This window comes from Diprion similis, chromosome 12, assembly GCF_021155765.1.
Source record: "Diprion similis isolate iyDipSimi1 chromosome 12, iyDipSimi1.1, whole genome shotgun sequence".
NCBI classification, from domain to species: domain Eukaryota; kingdom Metazoa; phylum Arthropoda; class Insecta; order Hymenoptera; family Diprionidae; genus Diprion; species Diprion similis.
In genome coordinates this window covers 1183195-1200698 of record NC_060116.1, presented here as the reverse complement: position 1 = coordinate 1200698, position 17504 = coordinate 1183195, and the positions used below count along the sequence as shown (strand labels likewise).

At 45.1% G+C, this 17504-nt stretch overlaps 1 protein-coding gene across 1 annotated transcript in view; it reads left to right on the top strand.

Moving 5' to 3' along the window:
• The window catches only part of LOC124413421 (dipeptidase 1-like), a 1027592-nt gene that overhangs the window by 250761 nt on the left and 759327 nt on the right, over positions 1-17504 (top strand). The window lies entirely within an intron of this gene.

The following is a 17504-nucleotide window of genomic DNA, read 5'->3' as shown; positions in this document are numbered from 1 at the left end:
AGCAGAGTTCGTTTAATAAATGAGACTCAAAGTCTCGAAAATTTTCCTAATTTGCAACGAGCTTCAATAAAACAATTGTCGTTTAAAACCAATCTTTTCAAAACTTGACAGGTAGAGAGGTTAAATTCGTATCGATCGACAGAAGAAATTCTCTTAATGTTTAACCTCATCAGATGTTCCAGCCCTCGGTGAGCTCGATTCAGATGGATGTCCATCTTCGAAAGGAGCAAGCCGGTCCAGGTGAACGACCTTTGCTTTTATGTGAAGACCTCTTCGGATTCTATAAGCGACATCGTTTATCCGGTTAACCACTTGGTGAGGGCCTTCCCAGTTTCGTTGGAGTTTCGGACATCTTCCTTTCTGTCTTCTGGGTTGGAAAAGCCAGACAGAATCTCCGGGATTGAATTTTAAATCTCTAGCTCGTATGTCGTAGCGAGCTTTTAATTTATCCGAAGCCATAGAAATTCTTTCTCTTGCAAAATTATGGATTTCCTCTAGGCGCTGTTGTAAATCAGAGGCATAATCTGTCTAGGGTTGTGTTTGCACGGGAACAGGGCCTTTCTCTAAATCTGACGGGATTCGAAGATTTCTCCCTGTAAGCATGGAAGCTGGCGTCTGTTTCGTTGTCTCGTGGATTGCAGATCTATAAGATAAGACGAAAAAGGGGATCCAGGTGTCCCAATCTCTCTGATTCTGTTCCACGAAAGACGTCAAATATTGAAGTAAAGTCCGATTCAAACGCTCTATCATGCCGTCAGATTGAGGATGGAGGGGAGTCGTCCGGGTTTTTCTAACCCCTAAAATCTGAGTAACCTTCTTCATTAAGCTTGATTCAAAATTTCGGCCTTGGTCAGTATGTACTTCTAGAAGTACTCCGTGTCTACAGATAAACTCTTTAACGAACGCTTGAGCTACGGTAGAGGCTTCCTGACTGGCGAGTGTAACTACTTCGGGCCACTTGGTGAAATAATAAGCGATGACTAAAGCGTATTTATTCCCACTGTAGGTTGTAGGAAGAGGACCGAGGATATCCATTGCTACCCTCTCGAAAGAAGCTCCCACGTTGTAAACTTGGAGAGAGCTTTGTCCTTTATCTCGAGGTCCTTTCTTCGACATGCAGACTTGACATCTCCGACACCAGTCTTCTACGTCGGCACGACAACGTGGCCAAAAATAACGGTCGCGTATCTTGCCTAAAGTTTTATTGGAGGCAAAGTGTCCACCTGCAGGAGAATCATGGTAAAGAGTAAGAATCTCCGGAACTCGATTTCTGGGAACCAAAAGCTGCCACTTGATCTCTCTCAAGTCCGCTGATTCCCATTTGTGGTATAATATTCCGTCTATTAAAAGGATAGAGTCCCATTGAGCCCAGTGAATTTTGACGTCAGACTCAGCTGAGGATATTTCTTGCCAGTCTGGGCGAGTTTCCGCTTCTTTCCAAGATTTAACTTGAGACAGAGTATAATCTTCTTGTTGAGATCTTTTCCAATCTTCGAGGTTTTCTCCAAGAGAAATCTTCCGTATTGTAGGAGGAGGATGTCTGTATTTTTCAAGGCAAGTACATTGCCTACAATCCGTTATTTCTTCGCAGGGCCTTCGAGAAAGAGCGTCAACGTTTCCATGTTGTAAACCTGCTCGATGACGAATTTCGAAATCGTACTGTCCGAGCCTCTCAATCCACCTAGCTACCTGACCTTCGGGGGATTTAAACGAAAGTAACCACCCTAAAGAAGCATGGTCTGTTCTAATCAAAAATTTCCTCCCGTACAAGTGATGATGAAAATGGACTACGGTTTTAACAACAGCTAAGAGTTCTCTACGAGTAACACAATAGTTTCTCTCAGTCTTACTAAGGACTCTGCTGTAATAGCTAATCACTCTCTTTTGAACATCCTGTATCTGTGACAAGACTCCACCTATTCCTGACAAAGAGGCATCTGTATCTAAAACAAAAGGGAGTTCGACCTCTGGATAGGCTAAAATCGGGGAAGAAGTAAGATTTTCTTTCAATTTCTTGAAGGCTTCTTCGCATTCCGGGGTCCAGTCGAATGGAATCTTGATTCCTGTGAGACGATGCAGGGGTTTGGCTATCGTGGCAAAACCTTTTACGAACCTTCTGTAATAGGTGCAGAGGTCCAAAAAGCTCTGAACTTGCTCCTTGTTCGTCGGTGTCGGCCAAGCAGAGATCTTCTCGATCTTGGAGGGATCGGTCTTCACTCCTTCAGCGGAGACTATGTGACCGAGGAAGCTGACTTCTTTCTGGAACAGATGGCATTTCTTTGGACTCATCTTCAGGCCTGCCTGTTTCAACCTGGAGAAGACTTGTTCGAGGTGGTCCACTTCCTCCTCAAAGTCCTTCCCGAAGACGATTATGTCGTCCAAATAAACGAGGCAAATTTTCCCTGTGAGTCCTTGGAGAACAGTCTCCATCATCCATTCAAAGGTAGCCAGGGCGTTACTTAAGCCAAAAGGCATTACCTTAAATTGCCATAATCCTCCTAGTCCTGTAACAAAGGCTGTCTTTTCCTTGTCCAGGGGATCCATCTCGACTTGCCAGTAACCGCTCTGAAGATCAATGGTACTGAACCAGGTTGCGCCAGCAATCAGATCGAGCGTTTCGTCGATTCTGGGGAGAGGATAGAAGTCCTTCTTGGTTATGTCGTTCAGCTTCCTGTAGTCAATGCAAAATCGCTTGGAGCCGTCCTTTTTGTTGACCAGGACGATCAGAGAAGCCCAGGGGCTGGAAGAAGGCTCGATTACGTCGTTGGTCAGCATATCTTCAACGAGTTTCTTTACTTCCTCCCTGCCGTTGAGGGCGAGCCTCCGGGGAGCTTATTTGATTGGAGGATTTCCTCCGACGTCGATCTTGTGTTTTACCGACGTACATCTCCCCTTGTCTCCGCTGTTGACTGCAAAAGAATCTGCGTACTTAAATAAAACAGATTTAAAGAATTCCTTCTGTTGCAAATCCAGCGTGGCCGACGATCTTTCAAAAAGATTTTCTAGATGCGAAGGGAGCAGATCTTGATGATGGTCTTCGGAGAGCTCCACTTCTCCTACTCTTGGAGGAGTCCAGTACACTTATCTTCTCTTCGAGCAGAGAGGGATTTCGCGGCTGTTAGACGTCAGAGAATTCCTCTTGGTGGAAATCACGCATTCGTGAGCTGTGAGGAAATCTAAACCCAGAATACCTTCATCCTCGATATCTGCGACAAAAACCTTGTGTGGAGAGTCAATACATCCGAAGAGGTTAATCTGCACGATAACCTCTCTCAAAATCGGGGTCGTCTCTCTAGTGGCTGTTCGCAGAGATAAAGAGGGAACAGTCTGGTCATCGGATTTTAAAAGATCCGATCGAACAACGGTTACCTCTGCTCTGGTATCAATTACCCAGAGGCAGTCAACGCCATTGACAGTTCCGCGTGCGTAAAGACCAGACTGTCTTAAGCTCCTTAATAAAAACTGAGTTGCAAAAGGGCCTTCTACTCCAACAACCTGCGATGATTTTCGCCCTCCCAAATCATCTGCATCTAGTTTTTTGTGGTATTTGTCGACGTACCTGCCTGAGGATTATCTTCCCTGGCTATCCTTTTATTTCGCTAATTCTGAGCATCCGAATCCGAATTTTGCGGCGGACTCTCTGCTTTTCGTTTTAACGCGAAACAATGATTGGCATCGTGGCCTTTCCTTTTACAAAATAAGCAACTCAGAGTAGACCTATCGTCATCACTCTCTCTAGCGTACTCAGATCTTCCGCTTTGGTTCCGAGAAGAATCACGATTATTCTTATTTTTGTAATTTCTATTGTAACTTTTATTTTTCTGGGCGTTTGGCCTGGTCTGACCTGAGCTTTCTTTCGGACGCTCTCCAGGGGCGTCTTTTTCTACTTCGACCTCGCGAACTCTAGCAATTGGCAAATGTTGCCGTCGAACTGCCTCGATTTCGAGGGCCTTAACAATGGCTTCCCGAAGCGTAGTGACCCCGGCTGTACTTACAGCAATTCTGATCTCGGGATCACTGATTGCTTTAATGAACGCTTCTACGGTTATAAAGTCAGTCAAATGTCCGCCATCTGGAATGGCTGCTCTAGCTAACCAGTCAATGTCTTGACCAAGAGTGGCCAAATCCTCGTCACGTTTCTGTCGTCTGTTTTGTAACTGAGTCAAGTGTAATTTCTTTAAATGTTCTGTACCGAACCTCAGTCTCAGAGCAGAGCTCAATTTTTCGTAATTCAACGTCTCAGAGGGAGACAAAGTTGATAAGACAGAAACTGCGGGACCACGCAGACTCACCGCGAGATTAGTCGCTTTCGTTACAGAATTCCAATTATTATGCAAAGCGGCAGCTAAAAATTGACTTTCAAAGTCTGACCACGAAATCTGTCCGTCAAAAATAGGAGGTTTTACGGGCGCTGCAAGCCTTGTTTGAGAAATTTCTCTAGCGTCATTTAAACGGACCTCTGGGTCACGCCCTTGGTAGCTCAGGAAAGACTGATCTAAATTACTTAGATGCACGTTTGATCTGACGACAGGAGATGTTTCAGCATCTCTAGGAAAGTTAACAGACCTTGGAGCAGCCAGAACAACAGGAGAGGGAACAGGAGAGGGTCGTGGAGTCCTAGGACTTGTGATTAAAAACTTTCTTCGAGCCACCTCCAAAAAGTGCAACATTATATTTTTATTTCGCCGACACTGTATGTAGAATTTTTTTTTTTTTCATACATTTCAGTGACACCATATATATTGTAACATTGCGCTCATAACGCATGTTATAGACCGCCACCTCCACCCCAAATTCTCGTATAAAACGGTAGCGACGAGAAGTCATGACATACAATATGGGCGGAATTGAAATCAAATAGAATATTTTCCTCATCCTGTTTGCTTTAAATATCTCTCCCTATGTCCCGACTACCTCCAATCCCTTCCCATGAGCGGTCAACCCGAGAGCACGCCAAGGAGGAGAACGCCGGCAGCACCTAACTTCCCGCACGATCCTAACAACCTGGACATGAACGCTTTTAACAACTTGGAAATGAACGCTTCTAACAACGTGGGAATGCGAGCATCTCCTTGGATTCACCCCGGGCAGGTTCCTCAACGCCTCAGCCGAGTACCTAAGTCTCTGCTACCGAACTCCCGAGATATCTCCAGGGCTGCCGCCTATCGACGGGACTGTGTCCATTAACTAAAGGGAAAGAGCATCTCCGAACGACTGCCGCCGAGACCGAACGACGTCTAGCCAATTCCGGCAATTCCCAATACCGCTAAAATTATCTGGCGTCAAATAGGTGAACCGCAAATCCTGATGGTCCAACATCGCAGTTCCATCTGTACCGAAAAGTCGCAAACTCTTCCTCGGCGGGCCGACAACGGCCCTGACTACCGGCAGTGAACGTACCCACCCTCGCTCGACCCCGCTCAACCTGACGGTTAGCCGCCTATCGCACAACGAGAGGGACCCAGAGAAACAGCTGAGAGCCACGAGCCCTGCCCGGACACCTACCGGCCGGCTTCTCCAGAGACAACGCGCCAATGCCATCTCCCGATTGTCTTCTGTTACTGTTTTTGGCAACGCTGACGAAGCTAGGGAAAGACCGCCATGATAGCGTCACTTCTCGTCCTGCTACCATACAGATTTGACGTGTTCCTCATCAATTCGTAGTGAAAAATACCTTTGTGTTCTGAGTACCTTTTCCGTTCCCCAAGGAATTATTAACTCCTGCACTTTGTGAGTGAGCTTCTGTTCCCGCACGACTCCCCGAGTTATTACCTTGAATCTCTCTTGAATATATCTCCTTTCGATTTAGACGCAACCGATCGAAGCCGGCATTACCGGTGCTTCCATCCGTTGCTTTTCTCTCGGGTTTTCGTGTGCTTATGACCCCTAGATTAACTACCTTTTAATTTATTTACCTGGTGTGTGCTAATATTTTGTTAATATTCTCATCCCCATTTCATTTCTATTGTATTATCACGTGTATCACCACCCCCTGTGTGAGTGTGTGTGTGCATGTGAGTGCGATTCTTTATTTTTATTAGTAGCGTCTCTTCATTATTCCGCCCATATCTAGTCCATATATACTCCGTGTCACAGTATAGTTTGTTACCGACATCGCGTATAGTCGACCGCAATTGTTAATATAAAATAACAAGGACCGAGAAAATAGTCAGTATTCGATAAATATTCGCGACAACTACCGAGTGTTGTCCCTTTTGTATAATATCTTCCTGCCTGTTTGTGTTATTCATATCGTTCTCACTATTGTGATCTTGTGATATTATATCGAATAAGTCCTAGAGTAATTAATATTCAATTCCCGCGTGTGTAATTATCGATAAATAATTTGTTGGAATATTGTATGTCGAGTTAGGTGTTCTAGTTTAGCCATTTTGTGTCGCTTAGCTTGGCGTCACCGTCCATTAATTGTATCTCTGATATTAATTCTTTTGTTAAAACCTTGTTATTCTCGTCCCCCCCCCCCCCCCCCGTGTTTCCCGTCGCCTTCCGCGACGCGTCACGGGGACCTATCTGTACTCTGTTTTACCGACGAGGTGGAATGTTCAAGGTTGAGTAGTTGAGACCTTCCTTATCTACCTCAAATAAATCCCTCTATTACCTACTAACCTACGGTGCTTTGTTTTACGTGTTTTGTTTCACTCTTTGCCTCCACGTTCCCCTCTGCCAAAAACTGACAACTGAGCATCCCGAGGTCAAGGACCGTAGCTGAGAGCAGCTGTTTACCTCCTTTTTTATTTTTTTTATTTTGATCTGCTTTAACGTATCATTACCTACATCGTGGTCATTGCGACCTGGCGCCCAACAGCTCTTCCCTTTTGAATTTCAATCAAATTTTAAAATTATTCCTGGTGCACGTTGCGAGCGTTTGCTGGCGACCTAGCTTATCCTTAGATTCCCCGTAAGGTGAGTGTAGCCGTTACAATATATACCATTGCATACATATTTATATACATATTTATTTTTCGAAATAATGAACTTTTGAATCTAAGACGTTGATGAGTCGACGAAGAAGTTTGGAAAGAAATGTGTAGTAGGTGTTCATAACGGGTACCTGGAACTCGAGTCAGCGAAATGTGCGATGCGTCATTTTGTGATTGCGGGTTTTCAGGGACACAGAATTTTTCAAAAATCCTAATGGAATATTTTAACGGCGGCAGTCAAAAAATATTTGTATGTACGTATATATTTGAAAGCTGCGGTTTCACCGAAATGGACAATTCATCGTTAAAAGGGTCACCGAAGTGATTGTCCGAATGGTGATTTGGACATTTCAGTGACATGTGTATATTTCGTAGCAGCTCGCTAACGTTAATAGTTCTCGAATATTCTCTATGACCTTACCTTACCTTCTACTGACTATATTCGCTAATGATACAGTAGCTGGAGGAATCTCGTGATCGGCTGTGCTTGTGATTATTTTTTTTTTACTCTTCGAAAATGATGTATATGACCATTGAGCAGATGACGGAGATCTGTTGCTTTCTGCGATATTCATCGCCGAAAGTACGAAAATTTTTCTCTACGATTGGCAACTATATATGACTTGAGAATGTCGAATAAAAAATGAATTTTCGAAATATTTCAATTTTGATTCTGGGACGTTAAAGAGTCGACGAAGAATCTTGTAGAAATATGTGTAGCTATCGTTGTGGCGGGTACCTGGACCCCGAATCAGCGAAATGTGTGATGCGTGATTTTGTGATTGCGGGTTTTCAGGGACACGGAATTTTTCAAAAATCCTAATGGAATATTTGAACGGTGGCAGTCAAAAAATATTTGTATGTACATATACAGGGTGAGTTTTCTCATGTGTCTAATTGAGAGGAGCTTGGATGTGCCGAGACTCCACCCACTCCCATTCATACTCATCCGCTTCAGAATAATAGTGAGTGATTATAGAGCAGATACCCTTATTTCCAAATCTGTTTACGTCCGCACAAGCTCCTCCCAATTAGACACACGAGAAAACTCACCCTGTATATTTGGAAGCTGCGGTGTCGCCGAAACGGACAATTCAACGTTGAAAGGATCACTGAAGTGATTGCCTGAGTGGTTATTTGTACATTACGGTGACATTTGCTTATTTCTTAGCGGTGCTCAAGTAGTTAACTCACGTTTGTAGTTCTAAGATTTGTTAAATGTTCTCAACCCACCTTTTACTCACTGAATTCGCAAATTATAAAGCAAGCAATTCATGCAACTGCTGAGCAGATCATGCAAACGTGTTGCTTTCTACGTTATTCATCGCCGAAAGTACGAAAATTTTCCTGCACGATGGGCAGATTCATATCGGTTGAGAATTCGAAAAAAACAATTTTCGTTTGACATAACAAAATTTCGATTCCGGGACGTTAACAAGTCAACGGAGAAGCTCGGAAAGAAATGTATGGCAGGTCGACATGGCGGGTACCTGAACCCTGAGTCAGTGAAATGAGCGATGCGTGATTTCGCGATTGCGGGTTTTAGGAGACGGTTACTTTTTGGATCTTATCCAATCCTTGTTAAATATCGTTTTTTCAATTTTCTCCCAAAACAAGTAGGCGCCGGTAACCAAAAACTTCCTCTGAGCCACCGACAAAAGGTGCACTGCTTTGGAGTTCTGAATTTTTTGAAATCATGGTCACCGAAATGTATCACCCAACGATTGTTAATACATTTCCGTGACAGTCCTTTATTGGCGCTAAAACATGTTAAAAAATCCCAATAATCATGATAATTATTTGGAATAGTACCTCGAATTTAATTTTGAACATGAGGGTGATTGAACTACCACCATAATAATGAATATGATTGTAAAAAGTAAAATTTGATTACTGTCACCGAAATGTATAATTGATATGTATAGATAAATATATTGTAGCGAGGCCAGATTCGACCGCCTCTTTAGCGAATAGATTTATATAGTCGTACTTGGTCAAGTCAAATTTGCGCGCCTAGTCGCCATAGCTGACCAGAGATCTCGTGTAGCCGAGCAGCCGACACGCCACGGTTTTTGCGTTTGTGGCGCGGCGAAGACACAGTTCTTCTCGTAACGCTCGAGAAGGAGGATACAATCTGTTTTTCTATTGTTTAAACAGAGCTCGGCGAGCAGCTCAGGGTAGTGTGTGTGAGGTGCGAATCGTGGACCGCAGACTAAGAGGAAGCCATGAAAGTCGAGCAGAAATAAAAGGTACGGTAACTGTAATCAGCATTCTGTGTTCTTTCTCCGTATCCTTCCCCATTCCACAGAGAATTTGCTTAATGTTTGATTGCCGGGAGCCTCGCCTCGAATTTCCACGACCTGGTGCCGATCACACCGCGGGCATAGCTGGTCACGAGGCCAAGGTAAGGTGGCAAAACAGAAAACAACCTTCCTGGCGCTCAACAACGATAAATACGTAGTAAATATTCGAGGATTTCAGTGAGGTAGAAGGCTCCTATTTTTCCGGATCGCTTTATCGCGTTTAGCTGCACGATCTAGTAGATTCGCGTTACAAAATGTGCTCTTGCCGACGACGGCGCGAGAGGGGGCAACGCTACGGAGACGGAGACCGAGAACATCCTCGATACGTCAACACGCGCTTTGCTCAAGCCCTCGCAACACCCCGCGCCTCCCGCTTCCAATCAGCTGGTAACGATGCTCCTTTGAACGAGCAAGCTTACGCCTCACATCAACCACATGATTTCGCCAACGCAACTACCTACATCAAGAGGCGCTATCCGGAAAACACGGACGATTCAAACGCGATCCCATGCAAGGAAGGATTCGGAATTCTCCGTATCAACGCAGCAAGTGAGCACGCTAGAATGCGCTGTAACGCAGGCTTTAGAATCGATCACGCGGCTGAGCCGCTAAATGGAGACAAACGATGCATGTTACAAAAAATGGGAAAGACAGCAGTAACTTGACAGTTTAGAGCGCGAAAGAAGGATGACCGAAATGTTTACCAGGTTAACTACAACCCCCTCAGCACCTCCACGAGCGGAAGGTTACACTAGTGACGCACTTCCAAGTGAAAATTCGGTATCCGACGGATACGCTTCCCGTGGCTTACGCCAGCGGGGAGGGAGTCGCGACCGCGCACCGATACGAGACGTCGACCGCGAAATACAGGAACTCGAACGCCAACGCGACCGCCTCGCACAAGAACGCGTCACCGCGAACCGCGTTTCATCTCAAACGACGCCGCGACGAGATTTATATCGTTTTCCACGCGTATCGCAAAGAGACGAACTGCCGCGCGAACAACCGCGACCGCTATTTAACGCACGTGTATCCACGCCACTACAATCTACCCCGAATAGTCAAAACTCGGCCTATCGCCCGATTCATAATTTCGCCAAATTTGCGCGTGATTGGAATTTGACATTTCCATCGGAAGGCTTCGCGCCAGAAGACTTTACGCGATCTCGAGCAAAGAGCGACCGCCGAAAATCTCACCGAAGATCAACTTTTACAAATCATACCGGATCTACTCGGAAAGACGCACGCGTATGGTGCCGACTATATTCACCAAACTGGCGCTCCTGAAACGATTTTGTGCACAGTCTCGAGTCCTTTTACGGTTTAAATCGTGATAACAGCTCGATATGGGCGCAAATCGCCAAACGTAAACAGAGAGCGAACGAACCCGCACGCGAATTCATCGTGTGGTGCGACAAGCAATTCAACTTGCTCCGGGAAAAGCCCACAATCGACGTACGGATTGGCTGGATCGTGCGACATTTCCGTCCGGATCTCTTCAAAGAGCTCGAGAACCGGAAATTCAAGACCTTCGAACAGCTGGCAAAGGTCGCAGCCGTCGCAGAACGAGATCTCTCTTACACCAACCCGAAACGATCCGAACCGCCACCGAAGACGACACAATTCGCGAAGAGGACCGACGAAAAGAGGAAGCTGCGACGAACAAAAGAGGAATATACCTCTGGGGAATCTGACAGCGAGACATCAAGCCAGTCAAGCGCAGCTCGCCCGGCAACGGACCTAGTTGATCTAGACGATGAGAACCTGGACGAGACGAGACTCGAGGCTTTGAGAAAGGCTACTTGTTGGAATTGCTTAGAACGCGGACACCGATCTGACCGTTGCACGAAGCCGATGGTCGAGCGCTGCTTCCGATGCAACAGGATGGGCGTAAACAACGCCACTCGCAAATGCCCCCTCGAAAAGCATTCGAAATCAAAAAACTAAGACATCCCGGCAAACCCGCCGCTGACTTGCCGGAGGGACACAAGGCTGCAAAAATACGAAAACCGAAAACCAACACCGAGTCAAAACCTGCCGTATATGCGAAGCGATCTACGTCAGAAACACCGCCAAAACGATTGACGCCAGTCGAAAGTCCTGAAATCTGCTCAACACCAGGGAGCCTGGGGGACGAAAGTACTGACGACATACGTTCCGCCTCACACGGACGTATACACATGGGACACAACCGTCGTACTGACCCGACTGTTGAGGAGGAGGGAAGCCCTCCGAGGGATCAGACGACAGGGGCTGAGGAGCCGATGGCCGACCTTCCAATAGAGGGGATCCCGGTCCAACTACCCACAGGCGGATGCCGACGAAAGCCCGGGGTAACACTCGGCAACGAGAAAGTCGCGGAGCCCACGACGAGCAACGCAGAGACTAACAGCTCCAGAAGTGGTACGCGCAACCAAGCCGCAGAGCCCACGACGAGGGATGCAGAGGTACAAACCTCCAGAAGTGGTATGCGCAAAACTGGGAAAAGCCCCAAAAAGAAAAAAAAGAATCTTCACTCGGTGAAAACCCAAAACGCAGAGGCGCAGGGAAAAATAACCGAAGAACCCGCGAAAGCGAAGGAGCGGTCAGCCACGCCACGGGTGCGTGCACGCTCGGGAGGGAACAGCGACGCCAGAGCTGCGTCAAGCAACGCCAGCGACCGCTGTGCCGCTCCCGTAGAGGAGGAGGAGCTGGAGAGGGATTTTGACAGCAAAGAAGAAGACGCAGTCTACGCCAACCTAATCTGGTGCAAAAATTTCACCGGGCCAAAGATAACTACTTCCGGCGGCACGAAAGCACCAGTGTGCTGCCCACTGAGAGAAGAAGAGCCAAAACACACGAGAGAGATAATCCTGAATATATCGGAACAACCACTGACTTGCTCCGCAACGCTATACACTACCGTACTTATCGGCGGAAAGGGATTCATCGCTCTCATCGATACCGGCGCAAACTTCTCCTTCATGCAAAGAGACATATACGAATCGGTCAAGCAGCATGCAATAGACCACGGAAAAAAAGACACGATCGCGACAACAGTGACCTTAGCCGACAATCCAAAAGTTTTTCCGCAGGTACACAAATCGTTCATGATTGACGTCGCGAACGTGGGTGGCACCCAGTGGTTCTCGAACATGGAACAGCTGGTCGACGAAATTATACTCGGCATGGATTTCTGGCTCAACTGGGGTGTACGAATTTACGACGATAACACATGGAGCATCGGAGTGTCAACCGTCAAAATATCTTTCGAGATGTACAAAGTGCCGGCGAACAAGATGAGACGTCGCAAAGCGTCGGAGACGGAGCAACTGAACACTCTGCTGTCTTCTGTATCGGAGCGTCTCAACGCGTACGACATGGGCTGCACAGATTTAATCTCGCGCAAAATCATCCTAACTGACTATACGCCCATCCGCCTGAAACCGTACAGAAGACCACCGGCAATACGGGACGCACTGAACGCGGAAGTAGATCGCCTGCGCGCTAAAGGATACGTGGAGGAGAGCCAAAGTCCTTGGTCATTCCCCCCGATCAGCGTAGTGAAACCAAACGGAAAACACCGCTTCTGCGTCAACTACAAACGGCTTAGCGGAAAAACGGTCATTTCAGCGTGGCCATTACCGAACATGAAATCAATTCTAGACACTCTACATGAAGCAATATTCATTTCCACCATTGATCTGAGTGAAGCATTTCACCATATTTCTATGGATTCTGAATCGCAGCCACTGACAGCCTTCATTCTCGAAGGCAAGGGCCTGTTCCAATATGAAAGGATGCCATACGGACTCTGTGGAGCGCCAGCGACTTTCCAAGAGCTCATGGACAAGCTCGGAGAGAAAATACGACAAAAACTGATCACGATGGACCGCGAAGACCTAATCGCCAAGATATTCGTCTATCTCGATGACTGGATCATCGCCACGAGGACCTTCGAAGACCACATTCTACTCCTAAAGACGCTATTCGACGTATTAATCGAGGCGAAACTCAAGGTCAATCTAGAAAACAGCCACTTCGCCGTGCCTGAGGTGAAGTTCCTTGGATTCATCGTTGACAAGGACGGCCTACGACCAGACCCGGCTAAGATTGCTCCTTTGAAGGATATTGAAAGGCTGAGGGGTCGACGAAGCCTACGCCACTTCAACGGGATCGTGAACTGGCACCACCGCCACCTCAAGGACATCGCGCGAGTCCAAGGGCCCCTCAACAGATTGACGAGCGTCAAGGTACCTTGGAAGTGGGGCGAAGAAGGGGAAAACGCTTTCCAAGCGATCAAAAAGTCGTTAGAAAACATCCCGACTCTCTCTGCACCGGATCCGAAGCTACCGTACGTACTTTACATCGACGCTTCCGAGACGCTTCAGAGCATATGAATGACTGATTATAACCCTGTTTTTTTTACTGAAAATCAATGACGGTGTGATTGACTATCAGGAGACTGAAGTTGATGACCCTTGAGCTTGAGGCCGAAAAATGATACTGCAGACGTTATATTTTCAGGGGAATGTGTGAATGCTGTTTCGGAGGCGTGTTCCGACGCTGCATTAAAACAGAAAGTTGATACTTTCTACAACGTGTTTGATCTTCTGCATGACTTCGTCACACTTGGTACAACCCATTGTTAGCCGGGTTGTTTCAAACAGGCTATCTCCACTTACTTGATACGTAAGCGAGTCAGGTTTCACATATCAGACGTGGAATAGGACGTTTTGCCTGAAGTGGGATATTTCAGAACTGGAAAAAGTAAGATGAGTTGGCAATTTTGTTGGCAAACGATTTCAAGATGTTGTTTATACTTACTGGACGGTGAAACACCGCAGGCAAATGTAGCCCGGTAAATTTTTCTCGCTAATGCCGTTGACTGTTCCACAACAATTTGGAGCCCACTATTAGGCAAAGTGTTGTCGCAGGGGCTCGCGGGTTAGCCGCCTAACACCGGTCCAGTCGAGTTGGGCTGGGACAACCCCGACGTTGGTGATAAGATGCAACTGTCCAACCATGACGAAAGAGATTTGTTACTACGGATTTTGAATGCGAACTGCTTTTATACGGTGGCGCGGTGGCAATGTAAGAGTGGGATGAAAACATCTGGGGATCGTATTATTTTTGGATGTGCTAAATCGTGCGGTATATGCGAAAACAATGTAATTTTGGACGACAGGTTTATGTGAAGGGTAAATCTACGGTCTCTTAATTGGGCAGCTGGCCAGGCGACATTGTATGCATCGTAAATTTGGGGTAACGGCGACACTAGCGAGGGTTCTACTTACCATTGCATCGACATTGCACTCACTGATGGTAATCACCGACTGACGGTAACACACACGGGGGTGGTTGAGAACCACGGTCACACACACACGCACACACCACACACGGACACACGCTCACGCGGTGAGCCAGAACCAACATATCCATGGTAAGTCGGGTTAGGCCGGTCACACGGACGCACGCACACCACACCTGGACACACGCACACGCGGTGAGCCAGAACCAACATACTACTGCTACTTACCTGCATTAGGAGTAGGGGTCCTAGTTTCCAATGTACCATTTTCATTTCGATCCACATGACTTTTATTTATATTATTATTTTTAATCAATTTTTGAGGCACGTATCCGTTTGTGTTGACCGTTGTTGTTAAACTAGCCCGTAAATTGTGATCACTTATGTAAGATCTCTCTGATACGCTGCCCAAATTTGAAATGTTGTAACATCCGGTCAAAAAATTAGCCACGTCCATATCCAGAACGGGTGGTTCGGTAGTTATCGCCGATTCATTAGGTACAAAGTCTGTGTATAAGCTGTTTGGAATTGTTTTTCTTCGCTGTTTGTCGAAATTGCCTTCATCGCTGGATAAGCCAGATGTATCTTCTGCTTGCCGTGCCTTTCGCAATGTAACTTCATATGTATCTAGAAATAAACAGTGTCAATTGGTTTACTATAGTTTACCACGAAGTATTGAGAGTCAGGAACCACAAAATAGTAAATAATCCGTGTGTACGAATGAGATTCACGTTATACCGACACAGACATGAACATAATCAATAAAATGTCGTCTTCGTGATCATTGTTTTCTAATTGTAAACGGATCCGAGCTAGTAAAGCCGCACGATGTTGCACAAATAAAAGTCATCCTGTTTCAGCATGTCAGTGAAAGAAATATGCATGGCCTCGAGTTATGGATTTACTTGTAATTTGCAAACGAAACGGTCAAGGATAAACAGGAGGAAAGCCGAACGTGCCTTTCTCACTCACATGGTAAAATAAGCATGGCGCGTTCTCTCTCTTGCGCAACGTCTTCGTCGTCCCTAGCCTGGCTTTCCCCATATATCGGAAACCAACTACCTTAATTATTGATAATTTGAGAATACTAATCTGTTACAAACGTGCTTATCTGCATAGCTGCGTATTTTTGGAAATCAGGATTCGGTGCTGACAACTATTTGATTATTTTCTGGCACGTTTTAACCCAAACCCCACGGGCACAAGCCGTCGCGAAGCCAATCTTTGGGTATCGATGCGACCGTGTTATCAGTGAGAAATTTCACTATGATCCACATAGTATCTCGAGTATCACAGTATCACTAATCATTATTACCAGTAGTAATGAAAAAAAAGGTCAAATCGTTCCCTATAACTGTAGCCAGACTATCCATTTCTCAACTGAAGTTCGACGTTACGACTAGTCTCACGCGATGCTACAGTTAGATGCTAGCGGCTACCATAAACAAAATACTTTGACACAGAGCACATACACCACACGCCGCCTCACGCAACAAAATAACACGTGCTCGATAAACCATGGGCGACATGATTTCAAATAGTCAGCCTCTTTTATGGTAAGGCAGTTAACTGGGAGGGTAACGAATCAGGAGTGAAGCCTAATTCAATTGATGAAGTTATGTTACAATAATTAGAATATTGATCGATTAGATAACATTCCTTTCACTTGTAATGGGTTATATTTAAAAGGTTGGTTATAGCCAATCTTTAAGTCGAATAAAGTTTTCCTCTTGCTAGGAATTTTTTTGCTGTGAAAAGAAAATTCTTCTGATTATTGTTGTTGTGATTTTATATTGTTATTCTTCTCGTCTTTATCTTTATCACCGACATCATTATTAATATGGTCATTATTATTATCATTTCCCTTTATTTCAATGAATTTTTTTCTCATGTTTCCTTTCTTATCCTAATTATTAATTGAATGAAATTTAGTTCGGAGTGGCTCCCACGACATCCTATTCAACCGTTTTTCTAGGATTACGACCTATTTGTATGTAGCTGCTGAATTTGTTCTTCATCACTTATATCAATAGATTTTTCCTTTTTATTTCTATTTTGTAAGTTTCTGTTGAATGAAATGAATTGAAAAAAAACCAGATCACGATTCAAGAGCAAATAAAGAGTGCAAAATTGGCATATACGCGAACAAGTTATCATCACGATCAGGACCAATAGGAAAAGCACAAATTTTCCGTTGAATATTTTTAATATCATTTTCGCAAAAGGGATGATCAGTCACATTTACACTCCCTATAAATTGGCCAAGAATTTACCACAATTTCCGGGTTTTTCATAGAGACTTCCGTGATTGGTTACTTTATGACAATAGACTATTGCGCCCTTCGAATTTATACGCCGAATTGTACAACTGAAGAATCTATTTTTCCTATTTTTGACTTTGTTGAAAAATCTCAGACCTGGTCCGTTGTTTCTGTTTATATTTTGTGATTTCATCAAAAACGTATTCATTTCCATAACTCTGTGATGAATTTGTTGCAAAAAACGTCTGGTTTCCGTATCATCTTTTTCATTCCATCAAGAAAATTTTCGGAAGGAAAAGCACTAAACGTGTCCAATGGACCATTACGTAAGACGTCGGCACTTAAATGAATCAGAGAATGAACGTTGTAACTTATTTCTACCACCCCGTAAATTTCCTCCATTTGTTTAATGAAGAACTTTAGAAGAGTCTTAGCATAAGAATTTTATCTCACGCAAAATCATGGGAGCATGATATTCTTATTGCCACATGTTATGACATAAAATGTTCATATGCAACCTGACTATGAATATTTTTCAATACTATAGGACCAGTATACCGGGACCATCTCTAGAATCTAAACAGGAACTGCGCATGCGCCAAATGATTCAATTTCATTGGTCAGCGAAATTGCCCCGCGGAGTAATTTTCGTCAGCTAACCAAGGCGACCAACGTACACGAAATGTGACAAGGCTCTGAATATCTCGCG